This window comes from Pteropus alecto, unplaced genomic scaffold (genome assembly GCF_000325575.1).
Source record: "Pteropus alecto unplaced genomic scaffold, ASM32557v1 scaffold121, whole genome shotgun sequence".
Classification (NCBI taxonomy): Eukaryota; Metazoa; Chordata; class Mammalia; order Chiroptera; family Pteropodidae; genus Pteropus; species Pteropus alecto.
The window spans coordinates 1,359,818-1,386,557 of NW_006434369.1; the positions used below are offsets into that span (position 1 = coordinate 1,359,818).

Sequence of the window (26,740 nt, forward strand, 5' to 3'; positions counted from 1 at the left end):
GGATTAATATCATGAATATATAAGAAGTCACACAGATCAATAAACATTAAAATCCCAAAAGAAAAATAGAAAAATGCTTAGAGAATTTACAAAACCCAATAAGCGAATAGGCAATAAAACATAAGAATAAAATTTCCAAAAATACAAGTAATTCACAAAGAAATATGAATTAAAGTAACATTATTTTTGCTGTTAGATTAGGGAAGTTTGTTTGTTTGTTTGTTTGTTTTAAAAAAAGAGATCAGTATTGGTTGAAGAGCATCTAAATGGACATTCTGAAATGTTAGAGCTGGAACTGTGCAACTTTCTGGGGAAGGAATTTACCAATACGTACAGGGTGCTTAAAAAGACACAGTAGTTCCCATACAAACACTAATTTGATAAAATAATTAGGATAATGGAAAAACTATTCATGCTCAAAGATGCTCTTTATAGCACTGCTTAACCTAACACAATAAAACCACCACTACCAACAATTTGTACAGCAGAAAATCCATAGGAAATTGTGAAATAAATTGTGAAACAGTCACAAGAATTACAATACAGCCATTTAATATCATTTTGATTTCACTGCTACAGGAAGAATTCAAAATGTATACAGTGTGATTCCACTTGCATAAAAATGCATATAGACATAAACACATAGAAATAAATACTAAAAGGAAATATATCCAAATTCTCTTTTAACTTATATAATTTTAAGTTCTTTTTATTTTCTATTGGAGGTCTTTCTGTATTTTCCAAATTTTCTACAATAAGCACGGATTACTATATAATTCAAAATTATATTTGGATATTAAAAAGTGAAAAAATATTTTCAATGCAAATAATATTTAGAGAGAGCTGTCTATGGAAAGTGAAAATAATCTCCATTCTCAGTTACCTAGTGATAGAGCCTCAATTCCTAGATAAAAACAAATTTTCCTTTTAAAACTTGTGACTATGTATGACTGATTGCTCCCTCCACATTTTATCGCCCACAAGAAATGACTTTCAGAAGTCCTTTCATCATTGTTTTCTCCTAAGAAGGTTTTATAAGAAGAGTAAAGGTCAACTTTTGGAGGTGGCAGCGTCCTTGCTTTTTCCGGAAAGCCTAAACTCCATAGAATATACAACCTAACTCTCATCTTTCCTCTCTTCTCTACTCTCCTTCCCTATCTTCCTCTCTATCTCTTTTATAATGTATAGGTGTATCTCTTAAATACCAAGATGTAGCACTTTCTCTGATTTCTTCATAAAGTTCAGATTAGCACCTCTATTCAAAGACAACTTAAACATTTCAAAAATACAACTCAATTTTAGTTGTACTTCTGATACATTTTCAAGCACCATAGGAGACAACTGTGTGTGTAGTATCTCTCTCTCTCTCTCTCTCTCTCTCTCTCTCACACACACACACACACACACACACACACACACACACACAGTATGTAAGAAGGCAACATTATATTGGTTCAAAAGGACATGTGATGAACTATTTTTATCAGAGCAAACACTCAGTCCATGCTGGGGCTGGGATAGGAAGTAGAAGCTGGAGACAGGGAAGAGTGGTGGTAACTAAATGAAAGAGAGAAGCCTGAAATTCTTCTATTACCAAACCAGGCAATTAAAACATTAAATGTGAAATCTGAGGCACTGTAAATTTCCTAATATGGTATAAGTGCTGAGTTTCCCAAATGATGTTTTCTCATCTTTCAACATATCAAAGAGCATGCCAAAACCCCCAAAGAAACATTTCCATTTTGAAAACAAAAATAAACCACACACATCCACATTCTATTAATAGTGTCGTCTTGCCTTAAGGACCCTGCATCCTTAGTGAAAAACCCCACTGCAGTTTACAAAAATTCTAACATTATTAAAAATTCCTGTCCAAAATAAACTGTGTAGGTGAGTTGGGTAGGGCTGAGGCAGGAGTAATCAAACCCCTTTCCATATTTTCCTTACTGGAGACCAAATGTTATGTTCCTCATCATCGCACCTAAAGACTGTGTAAATATGTTCCCCATATTTAGCAGCATTTCTTAAGAGAGAGTGTAAAGAAGGAAAGTTGGCATGAGATACACAGGTTCAAGCCAACTCCACAACATTTGGAGACCTAAGATAGAGGGACACAAGCTTAGAACTGAAAATCTCAGCAGAAATTGCTAGATGAAGCAAAGATCTCTAAATCCATACTATAAACTCTTGATGCTGCCACTATGAAGAGGAAAAAAAGCTGTCCCATGTCATTTTATGTTTAGAGACTGAATAAAGCCATTAAATGCGATGCTCTCATTTCTCAATCCAAACACCACGAGCTGCTACCTATGTGCTCAGCAGAGTCAACTGCTTGGAGTGAGTACAATGGGAAGTGTATGACATAGACTCTGCTCACGAGATGCTTCTATTTTTGAGGGAGGACGAAAACCAACCCACAAAATAACAGTAAGATACATCAAAGGGATGAATACTAGACTTATTGTGATTACTTCATAAAGTATATAAATATCTGATCACTATGTTGTACAAATACCTGAAATATAATATTGTATGTCAACTACAACTGAAAAATAAAATTTTTTAAAAAGAAACTATGAAGGATCATTTAGTCCATCCTTAAAGACTGAGAATGCCATTAAAAAGGTTAGTTCAACCCCCACAGTCTTATGGAGAAAGGATTCCTTATAATCTGCCTACATAAAGAGCCTTAAATATTTGAGAGCTGGGTCATGGCCCTAGGATGTCCTAGGACAAGTAAAAGAGAAAACCAAAGTGTTACTCAGACCAGAAACCCATCCTGATCAGGTAAGGAGAAGAGAAGAGAAAAGAACAGACTCAGGATCTGGTTACTCAAACATAACTAGGAAGAAAAGAACAGGAGTATGGTGGGTGGTGAGGTGAAAAAGTGCACCTTTTTTAGGCCAACAGACACAGGTTCAAACCCTAATCCGGCTCTTCCTTTATTTTTCAAACAACAGTGTATGGCAAATACTCTTCTAAGCACCTCACAATTCTTTATTCATTTATCTCAACAACAAACAACCAAAGTTGGTTCTGTTAGTATCTCCCACTTTACAATTGGGGAAACTGAGTCACTGAGCGGTCACATACTTTTAAGGTGGCGAAGTTATGATTCAAACCCAGGCAGTCTGGCTCTAACATCTGAGCTCTGGATTTTGCCTCATTCATAAAACATTTCCTTGCCAAATCGTGGTATAGATTCAGTGACATGTATGTACAGCACCCAGTACAGTGCCTGACATTTAGCAGAGGCTGAATAATTTATCTCTCTCCTCCCACTCCAACCTCCTCCCTCCCTCCCTCCCCCCACACTGTGGGAGGCTGCAGGCAAGATTCCGCACATAAAGGCAGTTACATCAATCTGCAAAGGCTCAGGGGCTCCTAGGCGAGCTAGAAAACAACCCTCTGTCTTTATCCCCTGAGGCCTGGAACAAGCACTCAAACTCAAGCAGAGATGTCCAGCACTTCCAGACACAGCCTGCCCCTACTTATTATAGTCTGCATTCAAAGCACATGCACTGGAGACAAGCCTTAAGGAAGGGAATAGAATGGTTTCTGATTTTTGTACTAGGAGCTATATATGTTTATGTCAAACACATACACACACACACACACACACACACACACCACCCCCCACCCCACCCTCCATCTAAAACTTATAACTAACATTGAGGAAAACTTACCTACTTTTCAGAAACTTCTACTGCCTACAAACTGGCAGAGTGTCTGTATCAGGCTGAGGCTTGTTTTAAGACAGTTGAGAAACTGATGGTGAGCTAAAGGACAGAGTACCATTTGAAAATTATTAAGAACAAATTAAGCCAAAGGGCCCAAGGGAGCTGTTGTAAAACATGAAAAATTTTGTTTTCCAGCCCTTTGTTAGTATTTTTACGAACTGATAATAAAATAGAGGACAGAGAATATTTTTGTATCATGATATAAGTCTAAAATATTACTGAGAAAGGTGTACATGTTATCAGTTAAATGACTTATCTAGCTGGGCAAGTAGAGACCCACACAGAATAGGGGATCTAACATATTTGGAATTTTCCAAGTGCACAATGCATTTATGTTACTAATTAAAAGAAGTTTATAATGCTACCTGACACACATAAGAACATTAGTACAAGAAAAAATATCACGACAATGAAGTATTGCAACTGTTGTTCTGACCCTGAGACTTAAAAATAATTAAGAAGGAAAGCTTACTTTCTACATTTTCAGTCTTGGTCAATGTGGCTACTGGGTTCATTGATGCTTGCCAAATCTTGCAAAATTATAGTACTCCTATCCATGCGGTTTCTAAAACTATAAGCTTCCATTGTGAATAAGCTTGATTTTCTGCTTTAGAAATCCGTCAACTACTAAGAGAGACGCAACAAAGAGCCCAGGTGCACGCACCAGGAATCAAGTTCTTCATTCATTTTAATTACAGTTCAGCACAAGTTGGAGAGGTAGGTGAAGAAGTATCATCATAAAATGTTCATTAGAAACGGCACATTTCTATCGGGGAAACAGAAATGGCATCCTTTAACTTGTTCATCTGCAAAGTCCCTCCAAATGTGTATTACACCTCTGTAATCATATGCAAGCCACATTTAGGCTTGTGGCTCGGCCCAGAATGTTTAAAGAGGGGAGAAAGGAACGGAATAGGAAATAGAGTTAGCAGTGAAAGAGGAACACCAGATGAAGTTTTTCAGACGTTGTGGACCTGTGTGAACAGCTCCTTGTACTTACTGTTTAAGCTGTTACCCCCTAGCAGGGAGATTAGTTATCTTCTTAGTCATTTCAAACGCCATTAAATGGGTATGAGGGAGGGAGGGAAGGAGGGAAGGGGGAGGGAAAGATTTTTATGTGTGTGTCTGTGAGTCAGCAGAAGCCGGAAGCCTTACAGAACTACTTCAAACAACAAGCTGGAAAGGAGGACAACAGCATCCACCGCCCCCCCCACCCCCGACGGTGAGAAATTGCATTATCCTAAGGGATCACGGCCACCCGTGTTCAGTGTAGATAAGTGAGAACCTTCTCTGCTCTGGCCAATAGGAGACTTGCAGCCACAGCTGCTCACAGAAGCTCTGGGTGGCCTCTATTCCAGCCGCTCCAAATGGTTTCAAGGCAAAAAACACTGCAGCTGGGTGGTGCGCAGAAGCACAGGGGGTGGGAGGAGAGACTAACAAAGCAGAGGGGTGGCGCCTTGCATCCCCCCACCAGGTGCTCTAAATCCTCTCTCAGGGCTTAGGAAAATCACACAGAGGTCTCAAGGCTGATTCCTAAGGCAGCTGTGTCAGAGCTTGCCTCACCGCCACTCCACAACAATAAACTGAAACGTTGCCTCAGAGACTCCAGAAACTGGGGAGATTTCCCTGCCAGGCAGCTCTTAGTGCTCTAGAAGCAATAGTATAATTTATGCAACTTGGCCAAAGAGCAGGCCATTCCAAATCCAGTCATGAAGAAGAAAGAAGCCTTGCCACACACCCTACACCGCAGACACAAAGTCCCTTGAGACATTCTCTTTAGACTCAGGCAAATCTGACCAAGAACTTACATTTGCATTAAATTTTACATTAAAAAAATGTATTAACTGTCCTCTGAGAGAGAAAAAACTTAACAGTTGAGGAAAAGTATATGAAACTTACAGTATAAGCTCACTTTGGGGTACTGTCATTTGCATGGAAGAATTATCCAAATGAAAACATTTATTTCACTTATGAATAAGTACCTGCTGTCCAATTTATAGTATTTCTTACTTTCTTTACTTTCTTAGATTTTTCACTGTCATGGGTTGTATGTATTTTTAAATGTTTTCACATCTCTAGCTAATGTCTATATAGTATGTTCACCTGACAAGTTAGTCAAAACGTATAAGGTAATATCTCATATATAAAAGAAGCTGAAACTCATATATGCATATAGTCCCCTGACCAAGTAACACCTTTGCAGAATCCAGTTTTGCATATAAATTATTTTGAAAGAAGGTCTAGTTTTATTACACAAAGTATATTCTATATACTTATTACATAACAGTATATTTTTTATGGTGTGTGTGTATATAAAACAAATGATTATAGGATGGAAAAAATAGAGGAGTAATACTAAAATCGGAACACTGGCTCCCGTATGAGTACTGAGAATAATATTTCATGTAAAACCAACGTGGGTATAGATGTTAAATATTAAAATTAAGTCATCTGGCATCTCGATCACTGAAAGGCTGAAGAGAGTTTCCACTCATCCCCTGATTTGCTATGGGGCCTACATCAAGTTGTGAGATGCTTCTGTTATAATATCTGCAAAATGGAGATAACACTTCACGCCACCTACCTCAGAGAACTGTTAGAAGATTAGATACCAAAAAGGAAAATCCACAAAGCCCTTTGAGTTTCTCATAAATATAAGATATGCAATGTAGTAAAATACCAGCACTTTCCACAAAACTCCTAGAAATAGGAAACAGACACCAGCAATACAATAGGACAGAGACCTTACAGGGCATAACATTTAAGATCAGGGAGGCAGTGGGCAATTCTGTCTCCAGCTTCCAGTGAAAAGACTGGGGTAGGGAGGGCAGGAGGTGGGGAGGGACGCTAATCAAACAAAACGAAGCATCCAGGGAAAGGAAAAAATAAAAAAACAGTAATGTTTCGACAGATCGCCAATAAATCAAAAGCAATCCTGACAAAATTCCAAATTATTGCTTAAAGATCTAGACTACAAGAAGACAATCAAGTGACATTACTCTCATAGTTTTTCACGTTTGGTAAAGTCTCATATTATAGTAAATTAGTTCCACAGAGGGTTAAGTATAATGCCCCCTCACAGTGAATAAAATTTAAGTGCAGAATACATAAATTAGAGCATTTTTAATCAATTTGTACCAGAAACAGAAGCCAAAATGAACTGCACGTAGCAAACAAAAACAACAACAAAAAAAACAATAACTTTGGGGTTCATAGGAAATTGAGAGATTATTAAATATTCATATAGCCTAAGATTCTGAATTATGGAAAATCTGAAATTGATCAATTAAACATATTTATTATATTATATATTATTATATCAAGCACTTATTGTGGTTCGTATGTGAGGTTAAAATAAAAAAGTAAGTACTACCCTATTCTTGGTTCTCATGAAACTCAAAGTCTATCAAGGAGGAAATATAGACACAATAAAGTAAAATACAACGGGTTCGAATCAAGTATAAACGGTGCTGAGGAAGAAGAAAGGGAAGAACTAATTTTACATGGAAATGGAGAGAGGGGCACAGTTCAGGAAAGTTTCAGTGAATATGACACTTGGACTGTGCACAATGAACACTACTTCCTCAAATACAGAAGAAGAGAAAAGGGCATCCTAGACTAGGAAACAGCAGCCCACATCTCAGGGCGCGTCTCGGTATGTCCTGGTCAAATGAAGCACAATGGAGACAATCTGGGAGGATCTGAACTGCAAGGTCTTTATGGGAGGCGGGGAGGGAAAGGAGGAGAGGGGGAGAAGGGGAGGCAGAGAGAGAGAAGTAGCATCACAAGATATTTTTGAAAACAGACTTGATATTTTATGTAACTCAATATACGAGACAGATGAAATAAACAGGAGCAGGGCAAATGGTACCCGCCCTGGCATGAGACAGACTCTTGGGAAATGGACAGCACTGCTGAGGCCAATTCTCCAGGTGCAGGTGAGGTGGATAGGAAGCATGCTGCCAACAGGCTTGAGTAGTTTAACTATGACCAAGGAATGGTGAGAACCAGGGATTGAGAAGCAGCAGGTTCAAATCAAGTGAGTACAACTCAGTGCAATAGGCTGAACAAGAGCCTCCAAAGATAACAGGTCTTAATATCTGGAACTTTTCTATGGCAAAGGTTTTGCAGATGTGATTAAAGATTTTGAGATGGAGAGATTATTCTGGATTATCCGGTTGGGCCCTGAGTGCAGTCACAAGTATGCTTATCAGAAGGAGGCAGAAGGGAATTTGACTATAGACAGGAGAGGAAAAGCAATGTGACCATGGAGGTGGATAATGAAGTGATGCAGCCACAAGCCAAAGAATGTCAGCAGCCACCAGAAAGAAGCTAGAGAAGACAAGGAACAGATTCTCCCCTAGGCCTCTGGAGAGAGTACATCCCTGTCAACACCTAAATTTCAGTTGTTTTAAGCCACTAAGTTTGTAGTAATTTGTTTCCTGTCAACACCTGAATTTCAGTTATTTTAAGCCATTAAGTTTGTAGTAATTTGTTACAGTAGTCAAAGGAGACTAGTATTTATAGTGAGCAAAGACCCATCTCCCAGGTGTTCTTACATGTCACAATCATCAGTTCTAATCAGTTCAAAGACCCGTCTCCCAGGTGTTCTTACATGTCACAATCATCAGGAATAATGCAGATAGAAGGGAGGGACCTCAACTATCAAAAAGCTGAAGCCTTAAAGGAAAGCTATATTATTCAACTGAGTAACTGGCCAAAATTTAGCCAATAGGACCCTAGTAAAACTCCAGACTAGGTCAGAACCAGATGGAAGAAGAACTGCAAGGGGCAGCAGGTAAATGACGACAACAATCTTTGAAGTACGAAGCCCAAAAGAAAAGATTCCAGCAGAACAGAGAGAATGAACATGTCTCTGGCTATACTAAGTTTAAGGTATTGGTGGGTCATGCCGGGGTGACAGCCAGAAGTCAATGGAACTCTGAGATCTGAAACTCAGAAGGTCAAAAACATTGGAGTGTTTGAAAAAGTTAACTGTAATGTGCTCTTTCGTCTTCTCCCCTCAAACTCATCACTATGAAAGGAATCCAAAAAAAGTCCCTAAACTTTCAATATTCTAAAATCAATGTTCTTGAACTATACTCATACCACTCACTCCTAAGGAAAACCTTACATTAGCAACACTTAAAAGTAAACATATTAGAAATTTTCTAAGAAGAGAAAAAAAAAATCTTACCATTAGCCATTTCTCTTTTTGTTAGTTTTGAGGCTATCTGGTGAAATGGACAACAGAGAACAACTATCCGTGGATCAGAGGCAGTTGAGCAGGATGTCCCAGGAGGACGCCAGGGATGACCTGGTGATGGAAAAGAAGGCACAGTATTGAGATTGTGGGCGACATCAAGTTAGACTCTGCTGGAGCAGTATATACATATCCTACAAAGAAAGAAAGGAAAATGAATATGTTCACTAACATGGACACCTGGGAAAAAAGCTGAGGAAAAAAATTAATAGACACAGATTTATCTGGTGAAGAAATGTATGCTAATCAGGTGCAAAAGACTCATTTGTGCCCTACAGCTGTAGATTCTCTATTTTCTTTTCCACCAGAATGTTCAGGTGTACAGTGCTCTATTGCAGAATGCAAGCAGCTCACCTTCTAGCCAGTGATTTATCATGGCTGGTACTAGCTGAAATGTGAAAATGGCTTAGAGGGGGAGCATCTGAAGTTCCAGATTAGATAGTCTGACAGGGAAGGCAGCAAGGTGTAATGCAAAGATGCAAAGGACTATGATATAAAATCCCTGTCCTCAACCAATTATGTGTAAAGATAAACAAATTTCTTTACCCTTATAATGGAGACCATGGAGGTGCAGAGATGACAATGAAATAGCACCTGTATCTTAATAAGTTTTTAGACAAAAAAAGACTAACAAGTAGCCATAGTAACTAAAAGACCTAGTAAAATATGTGTAAACAAACATGAGCAAATCAGATCTTATTTGTAGGACCTATTGTGGAAATACACATTAGTATCTCTGTTTAAACTTTGAAAGTCATGAGAAGTCCAGGGAGAGTGTTGCTATTCCAGAATGGAGGATATTATCGACAAAAGCCAAAAACATGCCCCAAAATAATCACACCATTTGCATAGTACTTATACGAATGCTGCCTCATAACATCTCGTCTGATTCCTAGCAGAGCCTTACATATGTTGACTCTCCCAAATTTTAACCATGGATTCATCCAACATTTAATTTCTACTATATAAATCATTCTGATGAGAAATATACACATAAGCAATAATATCTGCCCTTAGGGAGTTAAAAACTATTTAAGTGGAAAATATGAAACATGGAAATATAAGAATGGAAAACATAAAATGGAAATATAAAAAATAAGTAACAGTTAAATATTCATACTAGGCAAGAAATGAGAGAGAAAATAAGGATTTTGAGTCTTTAAGTGAAAGGGGATATATGAAAGAAAATGGGAAAACATGAGCTGAAGCTCGTGAATTAAAAAAAAAAAAGATACTTGAGTGGAGATATGGGAGAAGGAGATGCCAAAGGATTGGAACAAAAGAAGTTAAAAAAAAAGAGCCTGGAATGACGGAAGTTATGACACTAAGCATAAAAATAAATTGTGGCTGCAGAACAGAAGATGTTACGGGCAAATGATGGTAGGGACAAGTGAAGACAAGCTGATTGAAGAGTCTGGGCTTTACTTAGAACCACTATAAGCGTGAGATCAGGAGTGAAACATAAAATATGGGCTCTAAACAGAAAGCTATGGAGGGAAGAAAGGACTGAATATCTTTGTCTTAGAGGCTAGTTAGGAGGCTATTATAGTAATCGAGGCATGAAGCCACATGTTCTGACCAGGGAGGAAGTAAGGGGAAAGAAGGATGGCTGGGTAAAAAGAGTACTAATGAAGAATTAAAAGGTCTGAGTGACTGCATAAAGAGAATAAAGAATAAGGAAAAGTTGCCTGGGATAACACCTCGGTAACCGGAAGAATGAGAATGTCACTAACAAGGCATGGGGAGAGAAGAGGTGGGCAGAGTTTGAAAAATTATTGTTGTGAAGATACTGAGTTTGAAGCGCGAATGGAATAACCTGGATGAAATACCACCAGGAGGGGTGAGAGCAAATGTGAGCACTGCAGACTGAAGATACAGGGTTAGAAGTCATCACTCTGGGAAGAAGTTGAAATAATAATACAGGCCTAGAGAAATCATTTGTAGAAAGAATTCAGGGGCTATGGACTGAAAAGATTTTGGAATTTCTCAAACACATCACAGCTTCTGATTTTAGTGGCAAACTATCAGGAAAAATTCTAAACCAGAGAAGTTGCAAATACTTCAGAGATGAGATTGGACTTATACAGGGAACATATTTCTCAAAATATTTCAAAGACAAACAGCCAACAAGCAAAAGTCATCCTAAAATATCAAACTGTCAATTCTATGGTCAGTAATGGCATTAAAGAAAGTTCTGTGGAATTTAGCTATGTAAATAAATTATGGTTAACTAATAACCTGATTTTTAATCACTTAACGCCATGACCAAAAAAACCACCAATGTCACCAACAGGTATGTCAGGTCTGGTACTCTTCGTGCTCCCTCTCCCCTAACCTTTGACAACAGCAGTAACAGACACTGACATACATATGTGTGGTTTCTTAGGACCATAAACATGGCTAACTTTAGTGACAAAAAGCCACAGAAGGTTTCTGAAACTAAGAAGGTAAAAACCAAACGTCTTCTCAGGTTTTTTTTCAAGCTTCTGGTAGAGAACACAAGGAAGTCATTTCTAAAGGTACATAGAGAATTCTGAAGCTTGCCATTAATTGGGGAAAAATGATATGGCTACTACATACAAATAACAACATACAACAAGACAAGTCCTATCTTCCAATTAAAGATGTCCCAGTGATATTACAAACAAAAAAAATTACACGGCCCTCCTGCCTCATTTCTTCCCCTTACTGTAGAAACCCACCAAAAATAAAAAGGAATCCATTTTTTCAAACGATAAAATCTAAAAGCAAAGCCTAACATCTGATACTAATTTGTTGTGTAATAATGGCTAACATTTATTTAATACCTATTATATATCTGGTACTGTCCTAAGTTCTTAAATATCTATTAAAAACATATGTGATAGGTATTACCACTAAAGCCATTTTACATAAGGAGAAACCAGGGCCCAGAGAGGCTGAGTGAGTTGCCCAAAGCTACGTCCTTAGTATGAAGTGGAGCCAGGACTCGAATCCAACCAGAAGGATTTCAGTGCCTCACACTCTACCTTCATGCTGTCTGTCCTGTTTCTCAAATACATGCTCTCACACCACATGTCCTATTAACAAAAAAAAAAGTAAACTATTGTTGAAAGACAGTAAACACTGTCTATGACATAAGTGTTTCATGATTATTTCAAAAATCTCCAAGAGTACCAGATACAAACAAACCAAAAGAAAATAGCAACACACATACACACACACTGACACACACATACATTCTAAAAATAGTCTAAAAAAAAATATTCCAGTTGGATTTAGAGAAACTTCTGACTATTTAGGGTGACCAAAAAAAAAAAAATAGATACGACAAAACAAGTTGGAAACACTCACTCCTGGACATCTATTAAAAAAAAAATAAAGCAAAAACAATTCTCCTGAAAGACACACATTTATCTACTTTTTAAAGTAGAGTTTGGACTAAATGCAATATTGCTTTTAAGAAAACTTCAGTATTTGTTATGCACTTTAATTTTTCTCTCATTGTCCCTGACTGCAGTCTAAATCTTCATTTAGAAGAAATTATACAAACATCTGGAAGGTGATCCTTGGTAAGCCTGACAACTTTCATTAACTATTGATCATTCAACCTATATTTGTGAAGAATAAATATTAACTGAAGGCCTTTACAACTAACTAGTTAATTGTATTTTTGATTCTGCTTAACATTTCTCTGAATCCAATGTTCTCATCTGACTAATTTTACCCAAGACATATTTATTTGCTACCTTATTTCAAAACTTAAAGGAGGAGAAAATAACCCTAAAAATAGCTATTAAAAGGCAGAGAAGAAAGCAACCAAGGATTTATTGAAGAAATGCAGTTGTCCATGTGATTCTATTTCAAATATGGGTAGAGGAGGAAACAATTTTTGGATTCACTCTCCCATGATCCTGTGATAATCCAGAGTTGAAAATATATAACACAAGCATTAGGTATGTCACATGGTTCTACCAGACCAAATTGTTACTATGGAGTTTTAAGAGCCAGGTGCTAGAAACAGCATTAAAAGCTTTATCGACAGCTGCCAGAGAAACTGGAAACCACCTCAGTCCCACCATGTCCTTATCTATTATATGAGGTCCTAGTGAATCTTTTCTTCAACACCGTGGTGGTGTGGAGAATGCTACAGGAAATGTGGGTGGTTATGTTTCTCTCCCTGGCCCCACACCTCTTACAGTACCTAATGCCCAAAGTAGTGCTAATGTCATTGGATAAATGAGATTAACGAGGAAAAATTCTTTAACACTCAGTGTTAATAATGAGAACAACAGAAGTCAGAAGCTCAGCACTTAGATTTTTTTAAATGCTAAATTAAAAACAAAAAACAAAAAACAAAAACCCTCGAATCTGGTCCTATAAGTGACTCTGGGATTCCATGAAATTTTAAGACTTCTCTGTATTTTAAAAATCAGCCGCTTAGATCTATACCTAAGAGAATAAAAAACTGCAGGCAGATGTAAGTGGTATAAAACTTTAAGTCATACTTTCTCATTATTGCCCTCTTCAGAACTCTTTTCTTAATGCCTCATTCTATACAGAACAGTCTGAGCCAGTGTTTCCCAAACAGAAAACAGAATTAGCATGCATGGTGGTTATGGGTATTCTGGGAAACAAAGGTTCTGTGCTCAGATTCTTCCTTCTCGAGAATACGCAGTATAAATTAGTAAATTCAAAACTGAGAAGTCTATAGAAACTTTGTGAAGTGTTTCCTAAGTTTACTTGGCCACAGAATGCATTTTCACAGACATCTCATAGGATACCAGGATTGCACAGAATACAGCTTGGGAAACATCACTCTAAAGACTTAAGAATTTGACCCCAAATTGCTCTTAATCATATCAACATACATTCACAACTCTGATGAGCAATGCAGAGCTCATATCCCAGTTTCCTCCACGGAAAGTCTTCCCTCCAGTCAAGTCCATTTCTTCCCCAGGTCCTAAACAGACATTTGCTCCACTGCTTTGTTCAGACCATTCCCCGTGCTAGAATCTTCAATCTTTTAATTCATTTTAATGTCTCAGCACTTAAGATAAAACCCGACCTCCTATGAGATTCTTCCATATAGTATCATCTTTCTTTTCCCCTAAATAGGCCAAAATTAAATGGCCGTTGGTTTGGACTCACCTTTTACCTGTATTACTAGTATCCAAGTCTGTCCTTGCGAAGCAGTAAACAGGAGTGATTAAGAGCCCTCTGCAAGTGATCTAAATTCAAATCCTAGCTGCTGGGGGCAAATTTCTTCTCTGAGCTTCCCTTGGTTTCCTCCTCTGACTTTGGGGGATAAAATAATATCCCACTGTGCTGCTGTGAAGTTTCAATGAAGGTAACATCCATGATGCTCTTTCAGTATCATTTAGTACAGAAAACGCACGATATGTTTTAATGATATTACATTCTAGTGATCTAAATAAAAAACTTATCCTGAACACTGTAACTGCCAATACGAAATTAGCATACATACAAACCTCTACCATGCTCCCCCTTCAGTGCTATTCTGTGCGTCGTGTGCATTATTTATTTAAGAGAAACAGAAAAGGCTTGCTGTGGAAGTTTATTAATAAGAAATATCTGCAGTCCCTAAGTCCTACTTACCTTCTGCAAAGAAGGTAAAATTACAACTTCAAATGAACAATCATCATTACTGGGAAATCCATTAAGCAATCTAAATTACAATTCTGATATTGGCATGTCTGTGGAAATTTTTTTGTGTTACACTGTCATTTACACATATTTACATTTTTATTGGCATATGGTTTTAGCATCATATACAATATGAACAGGTCATTCCATGTAGACTCATTTTGAACATAAGGGGCAGCTAAGTTTTTGTCTTTCCTTGATCAAAGGGAAAAGTTGCAAAAGCAAAACCTAAAAATGTAATTTCTCTCATTTAACACATTATTGAATGCCTTAAGGGGAAAAGGGAGAGCACACATTTTTATATTATTTTAGCTGAAAAACTCTGAAAATACCACATTCATAAGTTCTTTCATTATCAAATAACTGTAAGTTTAACAAAACCTTATTAGGTGTCATGTAAGGGAAGATCTGAAACCCAAAACTACTTGGTAACATTTCCAGTTATTTGTTCTTTCTTTCCTGTTTCTAACCTTTTCCTATACTTCAAACTCAATATCACTTCCGTTTTTATCTTTGGATCTCATACTTGTTTCTTGTCTTCTAAGATAACTTTTACTCATCTTTTTATTACGTGATTTAATTTTGTTATAGTTAATTTCACATATAAATTTAATATAATTACTTTCTAAAAGTCAAGTTTCATTCCCCGCCCCCTTTTTTCCTCTTCCAGCTCTACTCTTTTTTTCTTTGAGAAGGACTGCATTTTGGTGTTTGATGCTGTTATAAAGTGGAAGTGACAAAGTGTAAGCTGCAAATGAAATCTAGCTTCAAATCAGCTTACTAAAGTTCGTTCTCTCCCTAAGAACATGGTCTCCTTCTCTGAAGACGGAAAGACTGAATTTCCACTCACCGTAGTTCTCCCCACCACAGGGTATAGGAATGAAATGGATTAAATGGTAAACACATGAAATAAACTTTGTATTATAGTATATATTGAAAAGTTTATCACTATACATGTGATACTCTGTATAAAACATAAGTTTCTCTATATATGTAATATATGTGATGAAATATAAATATACACATATATAGACCATTAAGCAATTTTACATCTTCTCTAATGAAATCCAGTGGTAATTCTAATTATTTATTTAAGGAAGTGGGATTCTGAAATTTTATTTTGGTCTAAGTAGCACATTCTTAGTATTATAAAAATGCCCAAGTTTTGTAGGATACGTGTTTGCCCAGTATGCTAACATGCCAAAAGGCCCAGAAATCATAAAATCCCATGCTTTACTTCCTGCTGTCATTGTCATTTCTATGTAGTAATCCTTCATGAAGTTAATTGGCCATGAGTTAACTTTCCAACCTATGTTTATTTTTAAAAGAACCATCATTTTTATTCCGACTTAGGGTTATACTTCTATTAAATTAAGAGTATGAGGTCATTTAGCTAAAGTTCTTTTCCTGCAAATGTGTGTCAACCTGGGGACACAACTCCGTTTCTCAGAACTTGATATAAGGCTGGTTCACCTCTGAATTCAACGAAAAGTGAGACTTGTTAATGAAGAACTAAAAAAAGGATAGAAAATAAAAGTTTTATCTCAATAGCAGTTTAAACATGGGAATTCAGCATCAGCATGAGGCTCCACTAAATACATGGTGACTGGGGGTTAGACTATCTGCTTGCCCCTCTGCCTTCCTGTCTAACTGTTGCTGATTCCATTTGCTCATCATGCAAGTGTGAAGACCCCACATTTGGCCTGCAGACCTGCCAGTAGTAAATGGAAAGGGTCTGACACCACTTCACCTTTCTATATAGAGATCATTGACCTCAATTTTCATAATGAATCGTTGTAGAAATGCATTTGTTTTTGAAGTAATCCAGGAGAGCGATGTCAGATTTTTTGAGATAGCATCTCTATTATTTAATACCTCATTCAGAGTGTCAGCTAGAGGCCAAATTGTAAAGTTGATCAAGTTTTGGTGAGGACTTACAGAAATCCTTTTCTGGGTTCCCTTTATTCATCCTGGACATCTACAAAAGAGACTATCAAAGCCATCTCATTCCCAACCATCAAATCTCTCATCCTGAACACCCCTTCACTTCCCATGCCTCCCCCAGGAGTCCTTATTACAGCTCTATGTCCTGGCAGTCTCTGCTACACAGCAGAGTGGCATTTCTTAAACTTGAGAAATCTACAAGTTTACTCATACTCCCAGTATTGGCCTAAATTATTTTATTAGAACTTCAAAAGATGTACATAGAACACAACTAGGAATAAACTCCTTAAGCTTCGAAGTCTTATAGAACTGAACAGCCAAAATAAATTTATAAGAAAAATTTAAGAAAAGCTATGAAACCAACACGATTTAACAATATTAATTGAATATGATACACGAGGTCTTGCTATATAACAAATTTGTCACTTGCAGCATGACTATGGCACTCATGCTACAGCCGAGATTCTTTTGAGCTAAGAGTGCTTGCATTACTCTGGGCAACAGAATGGCTCAATTCTCCCAACACTTTTTCTATAACCTGTATCAGAAAAGGGTGTCATCCAGCCTAAACTTGATAGAAACTCATCATTTGTAAATCAGTCATTAGCCAGAAACACAGACCGCTCAGGGGCAGGCAAGCACAAAGGTAAACACAGGTGCTGAAGTTTCATGGGAAGACCTTGTTATAACATTACCTTTCAGATGATTCAGAATGTGTTTAGATCAGTTTATCATTGTTATCAAACTGAAAACACAAGGTTAAGATGCTCTGGTAGAGAAGCAAAGTCCCTGAGAGTTTGTGCTCTGGATAGAGGATTACTGAGTCTAATCAATGGATACCTCTCCAGATCCATTCCTCCATCCTTACTCTTAGTCCAGCTAGCATATGGGAAAGCAATATGATGAATCGATCCCTCACATGGAGAGAGGTCTTCTTTCCAAGACGCTTGTCATATAAAAATAAATTCTTGGAAGAAACCACAGCATCTTTAATCCAAAGAGTACATTTTTAACTCTAGAATCCCAGGCATGATGGGGAGAGAGGGAGGGAGGAGGAAGAAGAGAGAAGTTTATTAGAAGAAGAGATTTTAGAGAGAAATTGCTTAATTCCCTTTGCTCTCTAAGAACAACACACTCCACGTACATTTCTTTACATCCCTCAATCAACAGCATTTTGACTATTAACATCATTCCCAAAAGAAATGCCAATTTAAATATGGCTGATGCTAACTATGCATTTATATGCACATGCGCATACGCACGTGCACACACACATTCTCACAGCAGCCTATGTGCCACTCAAGTCCACAAACCTAGGTCTAAGTAATTCAACAGCAACAGCCCCTCCCTTCTCTTCTTTTCCTAACTTCCTCTAGAAAAAGGTACCAATGTTGTTCTAAAGGAAGAAGTAGCCCTGGAAGGACAAATCTGTCTCTCATTACCTGCTGCAGGAGGCAGAAAACGATGCTGGAGCTCAAGGCAGAGCAGTCTGTCTGGAAAGGACACTCACAGTCTCTCACTCCAAAACATTTTAACCTCAGACCAGTAGGAAACAGCTATATTCTCGACAAATTTAACTTACCACCCTTCCCCTAAGGTCTACTATGAGAGATTCATTTTGGAGCCTATATCTTTCAAGAAAACTAGATTGCAATGAAATAATCACAATAAATAGCAGAAGCACCAATAATAACAACAGCTAATGTATGTTGTGCCGATATGTGTTATAAGGGCTTTACCTAGATTTTCTCAGCCTCACGACTTGAGGTATGTAAAATTACAAGTGACAATGTTGTCACATTTTTAATATTTACCCACAGTTACTCTTACCTGTAAGTTTAAACATTAAAACTGGGGTCCTAAAATGTCATTGGCATGCTCTGACACAGAAAGGCAACTTTTTGGCTCAATATGAGATCCATATATTCATTTATAATTGACGTAAATTATTGAATAAATACAAAAATATTTAAGACCTGTAATTAAGGACTTTAAAAAAATATATAGACACTGTATTAGTTGGCTGGGACTACCATAACAAAGTCCCACAGACTGGGTGTTACAAACAACAGAAATCTTTTTCTCACAGTTCTGGAGCCTGGAAGTCTTAGATCAAGGTGTCAACAGGATTGATTTCTTCTGAGGCTCCTGTCCTTGACTACTAGAGGGCCATCCTCTTGCTACCTCTTTCACATAGTCTTCTTTCTGTGCTTGCGTGTCCCTGTTATCTCTTTTGTGTGTCCAAATTTCTTCTTATAAAGACACCAAATTGTAACAGAGCCCACTCTGAAGGCCTCATTTGGACTCAATCATCTCTTTATAAAGATCTTATTTCCAAATACTATTACATTATGAGGTACTAAGTGTTGGCACTTCAACATTCGGATTTTTGGAGAATACGATTCAACCCATAACGGATACTCATATTCCATAGCAGTTAAAGAAACTGAACTGTATAACAAATATACAGCTCCTCTCTGGGTCCCTCCCAGATCACAATCCTCTTCCCTCAGGAGTAACCACTCTTTTGATTTTTGTTTTAGATTTCATAATATTTTTACCAACTGTATTTGTATGTTTTTAAATTTTTACATTTTTTTCAAACAGAACCATTTAAAGCAATAAATTTCTCCCTAAGTAGTGCTTTAACTGCATTTCCCACAGATTTTTATATACTAGGTATGCATTATTATTATTTCAAAATGTATTCTTCTTTACCATATGGGTTATTTAGAAGTATGTTGTTCAACTTCCAAATATGGAGAAATTTTCTAGAACGCTGTTGTTATTAATGGCTAATTTAATTTTGCTGTTGTCAGAGAACAGATTTTGTATAATTTCAATCCCTTTTAAGTTATAGAGACTTTGATGGCTCAGCATATGGTCTCGCATTTGGAATTAAAATAATGTTAATAACACCATAATTTAACATAGCTGCATTCACTGTGGCTATGTTGATTCAAAATACTAATCACTTATAGGACTGCTTACATAAGTAGGAACTAAAATGAAATTTTATTTAATTAGGTGAAAGTCTGACTGATGTTTGTGAGAAAAGAACAGAGTATTTATTTCTAAAAACATGAGTATTCTTTTTTAACCAAAACATTAGCTAAAAGAAGCTGCAAATATGATAACCATATCTTAGAGTCATACCATTTTGTAAAAAATCATATAATTTCTAAACTAAATACTAATCACTTGCCCTACCTCTGGGAGTCATGTACTGGGTGACATCAAGAGATTAAGGAATGATCTTAAAACATATCCTGGGCAAATTAAACTGAACCAGTATTTGAGATTTCTTTAAGTAGTATCCAGAAAAAGACATCATCCAGTATTCAAGGTTTGTATATAAAGCTTATTTGCAATAAAAATGTAAATATTTTCTTGGAAAGTTTCCAAATATATTAGAGGAGAAATAAGCATACAAAACTTTTATATTTCTAAAAATGATGGTAACTTTAAAATAACAATTAAAAAGGTTTTAAGTGAAAAACACTCAATGCTTACTGTCTTACTATAGGGAAAACCATTTAGTTATTAACTACAGTTTCCTCAAAACTACTTAAACACTGGGATTCAGAAGTAAACCTTATTTAGATGAGTTTCTAGTCAAGAACTTGACACATATAAGTGAAAAAAAAAAATTTAAAAGCTAGGCAATGTCCTCAAAGGAAGGGGCTAAAAATGGTTTAAAATTTTTCAGCATAGGGATAAACATGAACTAGAAGAAGCATAAATGTTTCCTGAATACTTTATGCCATACAGATAAGTAGACAGGATTTTTACGGTCTAATCTTTAAATGTCTTTAAAAATGAATTTCCATAAGTATTATGGAAATAGCATATTCTAATTTTGGCCATAATTATGGTCACTATTCACATGTTTGCAATAACCTCTTAAAATAAGTCTCCACAGATGCAGCTTCTGATGTTGCTGCATTCCAACATGCTATAAGTAATATTGTATGCATAGGGCTGTTGGTTTGACGGTGCTCATACAGGTTCAAACATTCCTATGGTGAGCCTGTGTTAATGAAAATTCTCCTTTCCAGAGATTCTTTTGGACTCCTCTTACAGAAACCTTGTAGCAGAGCCAGAAGGCAGCCTCATACGGATCTGCAACTGTACATTTTTCAGGCATTACACTAGATTTTCTTATACAGTTCCCTATTAAAATGGTTTAAATTCCAATCAAGCCTTGGGGAACAGAGCATACACTATCTTGAGCCTTTCTACAGTGTCTGGCAATGAGACTACAGTGGTGAAATGAAAAAACAAAAGTAGTTTCAACTCATGCTGGAGAGGCAAATTAATCCTTACTATGGGAACAAGGGGCAAAGCCTTTTGTTAGCATTGATTGTGAAATGCACTTATGACACTTTTGATTTTACAAAATTAGGTTTTGGCCTTCGCCCGCAGGTATTTCCCTATTGCATTCTGGATTAATCCACCTTTGTGGCTAATTCCTGTCAAAATGACAAAGGACAATTGATTTCTTTTGGTGAGGTATTCTTATCAATGGAAACTTCCATGCATTGATTGATGGGGTGTTACAGAAAAGGACCATTAATTGATTTGTAATAAATAAAGCAAAATCTCCACTTATGACCAGCAATGGAAAAAGGCAGCTCTTTTTTCACCGGTAAATTTCTTTAATCTAAAATGTATAAAGCAGTCCAACAATCACAAAAGTTATTAATATAACAGCTTTATTAAGGCAATTCCCACTGGCATGACCCAAGTTAAAGGTCACTCAGCATGGTCATCATAACACTAAACAAGTAAAAATTTAAAAGTCTAATAGAAAATGTCATTTAAAGCTACCTTGTGGTGTAATGGAAAAACCTGCAATTCTGCAATCAGATGATTCAAATTCCAGTTTGGCACTTATTAAACATTTTACTAAAGTTGTCTGATTCTCAGTTTTCTCAATTCAGGAATTTGTAAACTCCTACTTTGCAAATTAATTGTACTAAATGAGGTAATAAATGTAAAACCTCTGATATACAGCATAGAACATAATAGTTAATTGCTAAATAGCCAGTTTTACTAGCATTATTGCTAGAACAAAACCTTAAGAGCAAATCATTTTATCATTTGTCCATTAAACTAAAGGGGCTACATATAATTTTAATTTAACAGACTTCTCTTGGGCTCTTCTTCACTTAAAAAAATCCAGCTTTTTTTTCAATAATAAAATTGTGTTCTTACAACGTCCTTAATTATATATTGGCTTTTTATGTTGTTGGTTTTACTTTCATAAGGGAATGAAAAGCAACACAAGATTTTAAAATGTTTTTATAATATTCAGGCATACGTTTCTGAGGTCTTCCAATTACATGAATTTTAACTATTCTATACTTGCAATAGTAAAGACAGCTCATTGATGCTCAGGATTTAGCACCACCAAGGCAAAAATGAGATGAGCTATCACAAAGGCAATGTAACTGCAACCTGAACTCAAACAGAAAGTTGATTGCTCTTGAATGTCCCTCTTGTAAATACTGATGGAGAAAAAGAATTGGTGCCAGAAGACTGAATATGAGGAAAATAAAGTTTCCACTTTCAAAAAGACAGGAAAGGAAAACAAAAAGAGAATCCCAATACTACACACCACCAGTGTACTTGCTGTTGATCCTGGACAAGATTCTTGGCAAATTGTTAAAAGATTGGTTGTGACAACGCAGAAAAGAAAGTGACAATCCTGGCACACAGTATGGGTTCAATGGGGGAAAGGACAAATCTCATTTCCTTCTCTGACAAGGCCTGGCAGATCCGGGAAATATACTGGAAAAAATATATTTAAACTTGAGTAAGAAACCTAATAAAGACTCTCATGACAACTTAAAGGACGGGATGTAAAAAAAATATGGGCTGAATTCAAAGGTACTTTGTTAGACTAATAAACATGTGAACCAAAATGGCATCAACATGCAATCACTGCCATTCTATGGAAGGTCCCTAGAGATAAGGTTTTGTCCTCGGTCCTACTGCTTCACCTTTTTTTTTAACTAATGACCTAGATCAGCGGTCTCCAACCTTTTTGGCACCAGGGACCAGTGCTCCTATGAGAATCTAATGCTTGAAGATCTGCGGTGGAGCTGAGGTGGTGAGGCTAGTGCTCGGGAGCAGCTGCAAATACAGATGAAGCTTCGCTCGCTCACCTGCCGATCGCCTACTGCTGTGCGACCAGTACTGGTCTGCGGCCTGGGGGTTAAGGACCCCTGACCTAGATGAAGCCTAAGAAAGAATATTTATCATATTTTAAGACTGCTATATAAAAATTAATATTTGTGTGGTACATTATCCCCCCCCCAACACCTCTACATACACTATTATTCTTTACCTTCACAACTATTCAATGAAGGAGGTAAAACATTTCATTTTCCATTTTACACATAAGAAAACGGAGACACTGTGTTTAAATTTCAAATAAGGAAGCTAGAAAATAGCAGAGTTAAACTACAACCATGAGCCTTTTGACTTCACATTTTGACCTAAACCTGGACAGAAAACAACTACAGATATAGGATCCAAACAGATCTTGACGAGCAAAAGTGAGAGGAAGAATATGAGAAATGACATGAAGAGAGTCCCAGGGTATCCAGATGAGTACTGTTTTGTCACTTTGATGTTCTGAAACATTCAGCTCAATGAGATTTGTAAACTGGTAAGTTTGCTAATCCGATCAAGCTGCATTACATACCTAGAGTAAAAAGGATCATGGTCACCCCTTCTCTCTGCTTATCACAACCCACCTGCACAACAGCATTCAGCATTTTGGGTAGGTTATAAGAGAGACAGAGGATAACTAAAAAACACTTCTGAATGGTGAGAGAAGAAGAAGTCACATCATATCAAGAATACTAGAAGGAATTATGGGTGTTAAACTAGAGAAATGGCAATTGTGGCTAGGAAGAAGAGGAGACCAACAGCTGTCTTCAAATAGCCACTGTCAAATGTGTTAGAATATGTGTATCATAACTGGAAAGAAATAGAACAATTCAATAATTAGAGTTTGACCAGAAAGTGACATGTATAAATTAAGAGATTTATTAAAGGACTTAAATTTTGCCCAATTGTAGGAGCTATGTCTGTTGTTTGGTAAGGAATTGCCATAGTTCAAGTAGGCAGGCAATTGAGAGAGGGTCTGAATATGAAGAAGGGGCGAGCAAGGAAAAACCGGGACCCAGGTTTCTGACCAACCCCAACATGGGTGATATCTTGGGTGGTATCTTCACTGCAGAGCTGCACGCTTTGTCCAGAACCTGCAGATGCCAACAGAGATAACACAGGAGATGGAAGAGGGGAGACCCAATTGCAGCTCCACACCAGCGCTGGGGATAAATGACAACATACATGTGAGCTACACTGTGCTTGGGTCCCCACACCAATCTTCGGAGCATGAAAACTGGCTGCCCCTTCCCTTCTACCACTGAAACCCTACACACATTTCTCTAGTGTCCACGCTTAACCAAGAACCAAACAAGGGAGCTGTGTGAGAGACATTCTGGGAATTATTATTTCAGTTCAACTAAGCGGGTACAGTACAAAGTCACCATGTATGGAAACTTCATTAGATTTTTTGACCAATACCAGCATCTGAGGTGCCCAAAGACTGAATGGACTAGGAAAAATGGTGGACACTCTGTCATAAGCTGGACTCAAGTCGGATGACATTTGGGAGAAATATTATCAGTATAAAAAGTAATTCACGCATCAGAGGTGCTATTTAAGATCCTTTCCTACCCTGGGGGAACCACTGTTGTCGTACGAGTCATACGATGTTCAAATGAAGTAAACACACCCAGAGTTCAGGCATGTAGCCACTATAGCATTATATAAAAAAACAAATCACAGAACCTGAAATACAGAATTATAACTTTTGGAGTTCATTCAATAGCGATTTATAAAATTCAAAAATGTTCACAGTAGCCATAAATGAATATAATTTCTTTTTATCCTACTGTTATGTAGTATAGACCTCCCAATCACATGGGTAGTACCTGTGAAAGGTATATTTGTTGCTTAGAATGTGGAGAGCCTAATGACATCTCCAATACAAAGACGAAGAAATGGTGGCATCCTCCCAGGCTTTCATCTCACTGGGGCTGAGGCCAAAGCCCTCTCCTTCCTCTTTCACTTTTTCCAGTGAAACTCTAACAGGAAATACCTTTTCTCTCCTACCAGCATCCCCTACACTAGACGGAAGAGTGTGGTACAACAAGAGAAGGAAAAATCATGGAAGCGGTTTACATCTATATCCTGTCAAGGGGCCTGCTCCTAGTTCTCCTCCCTATCAAATGCTAATCAATCACGGACTTCCAAGATCCAAGGCAGGAGACACCAGATCCAAGTCAACCAAATGGAGGGTTATGGCAGCCTACCAAAACAACAACAAAAAACATGAAAAATTCTCCAAATCACGAAGGAAAAAATCCATATTTGAGCATATGTTCAATTGCCTATGCCAATAACTTCTAAACTTATAAAACTGTACATGCCCTTTGGCATCTAAATATCATATCTTTGGTTCAACTTTTATATTTCAGTTTCTCCTTATCCAACAAATTCACAGCTACTGAAGTTTTTGCCTCACAATATCTTAACTTCAGAACTTTTACAAACCACTTTACATGTCAGATGCCATCTTTTTTCTTTTTTCTTTTTTTAATTTTAAAGTGTATCCTCATCTTCTATTTCTGACTCTTCCCAGTAGTCTTCTCTGTCCCAGCTTCCTGTGTTCAATGATCAAAGGTAAAAATCATTAGGTAAACAGGCTTGTTGGGGAAGATGGTGGAATTAACTTAAATCAACACTACCAAAATCTAATAGTCAAGGGTTTGTGGTATTTTTCCATGAGATGTAGTCCAACAGCTTACGCTGGAACAGTTCGAATACCTCCTGCTAGTGGCATTGCACCAGCTCATGCCAGATGTATGGAAGTCACCAACCAATGCATTCAATGCCAGAGAGAATCTGCAGATTAATGAAATTCCCTCCTAGTCCGCAGACATCCCCACAGCTTTATTTCTTTTAACATGATATAAATGCATTTCAGGCTCTGAGTTTATGGCCTGTGCTGACCTTTTTTTTTTTTTGATGGCTGAGTTACGCCCACCAAGACAACATAGCATCCAGGCAGCAACCCCAAGGGCAATGTGAGGAGGATTTTCTGATTATGTCATCAAACAGGAAACCTCATGGAGACTCTGGGATTAATGTATTTTCCACTGGAGCTGAAAGCAGGCAGGATGTAGTCACTGGAAGGGAGCGAGGGAGGGGGAAATGCTGGGAGGGGTGGAGGTAGTGTCTTTAATATGACATTTAAAGGAATTGCTCATATTTATTTACATCTAAAGCCTCCAAGCAAATAAAAAAATTTAAAATTTCAGTTGAATGTGGCAATAAGCAAATTATATACGCACTGGATATAAATGCACCCCACAGAGTTTCTCTAAACCATGGCACCATTCTTGCTCCAGATGGCACAGAAAATAATTTATAAATGACAAAAGTTCAATGGGTGTACGGCAGCTGTTCAGTTCCAGCTCTTTGGCCACCCACTTCTGTAGAACTGAAACCTTTCAATCAACTCTTGTCTCTCAAAGGGCCTTCAAACAGCATCAGAACATGTGTACAATATGTTCTCAGAAAGTAGCTGGCCAAATATGAAAGATTAGAAAAATCAAATTAAATAGAAATGGAAAATATAAATACATACTGTTGTCTCCAAAATTCATAATACCAAGCGAGAGCTAAAAACAAAGGGCATTGAGTTTTCAAACCAAACTCTGCATAATCTCCTTCTTTTCTCTTCGTATGTTCTCACGAGCTTTCTTTTGCACAGAATGAGAAGCATCTAGGATTTTGACAGCCTTATTTCAATAATAGTCAATACTGTGCTGGCCTCTCTCCCTTTTACTCCTGTAACACCTTACATTAAGAAGCATTCCAGCTTAACTATGGGCCAAACTAGTACTTTGAAACTGAGTGTCACCCATTTTACATTTCTGTTCTGAGCCTCCAAACAAGGCAAATGAATTAGGACCATCACATTGCAAAATAAACATTTTCCGTTTCTTTATTCAGGAAAGGTCGCCCAGTTGCTATTCAAGTCTAGGTAAATCATTCACAAAAA

General features: G+C 37.3%; 1 long non-coding RNA gene across 8 annotated transcripts in view; it reads right to left on the bottom strand.

Annotated features, from left to right (window-relative positions):
• LOC102887488 overlaps positions 1-26,740 on the bottom strand; it is a 366,742-nt gene that overhangs the window by 95,746 nt on the left and 244,256 nt on the right. For 7 of the 8 annotated variants that reach the window (XR_003045540.1, XR_001516647.2, XR_001516646.2 and 4 more), the window contains one exon: positions 8,938-9,057. This is a non-coding gene — a long non-coding RNA (uncharacterized LOC102887488). Of the gene's footprint in view, positions 1-3,686; positions 3,780-8,937; positions 9,058-26,740 lie in introns of all 8 variants that reach the window. The other variant, XR_003045538.1, reaches the window with a different exon arrangement.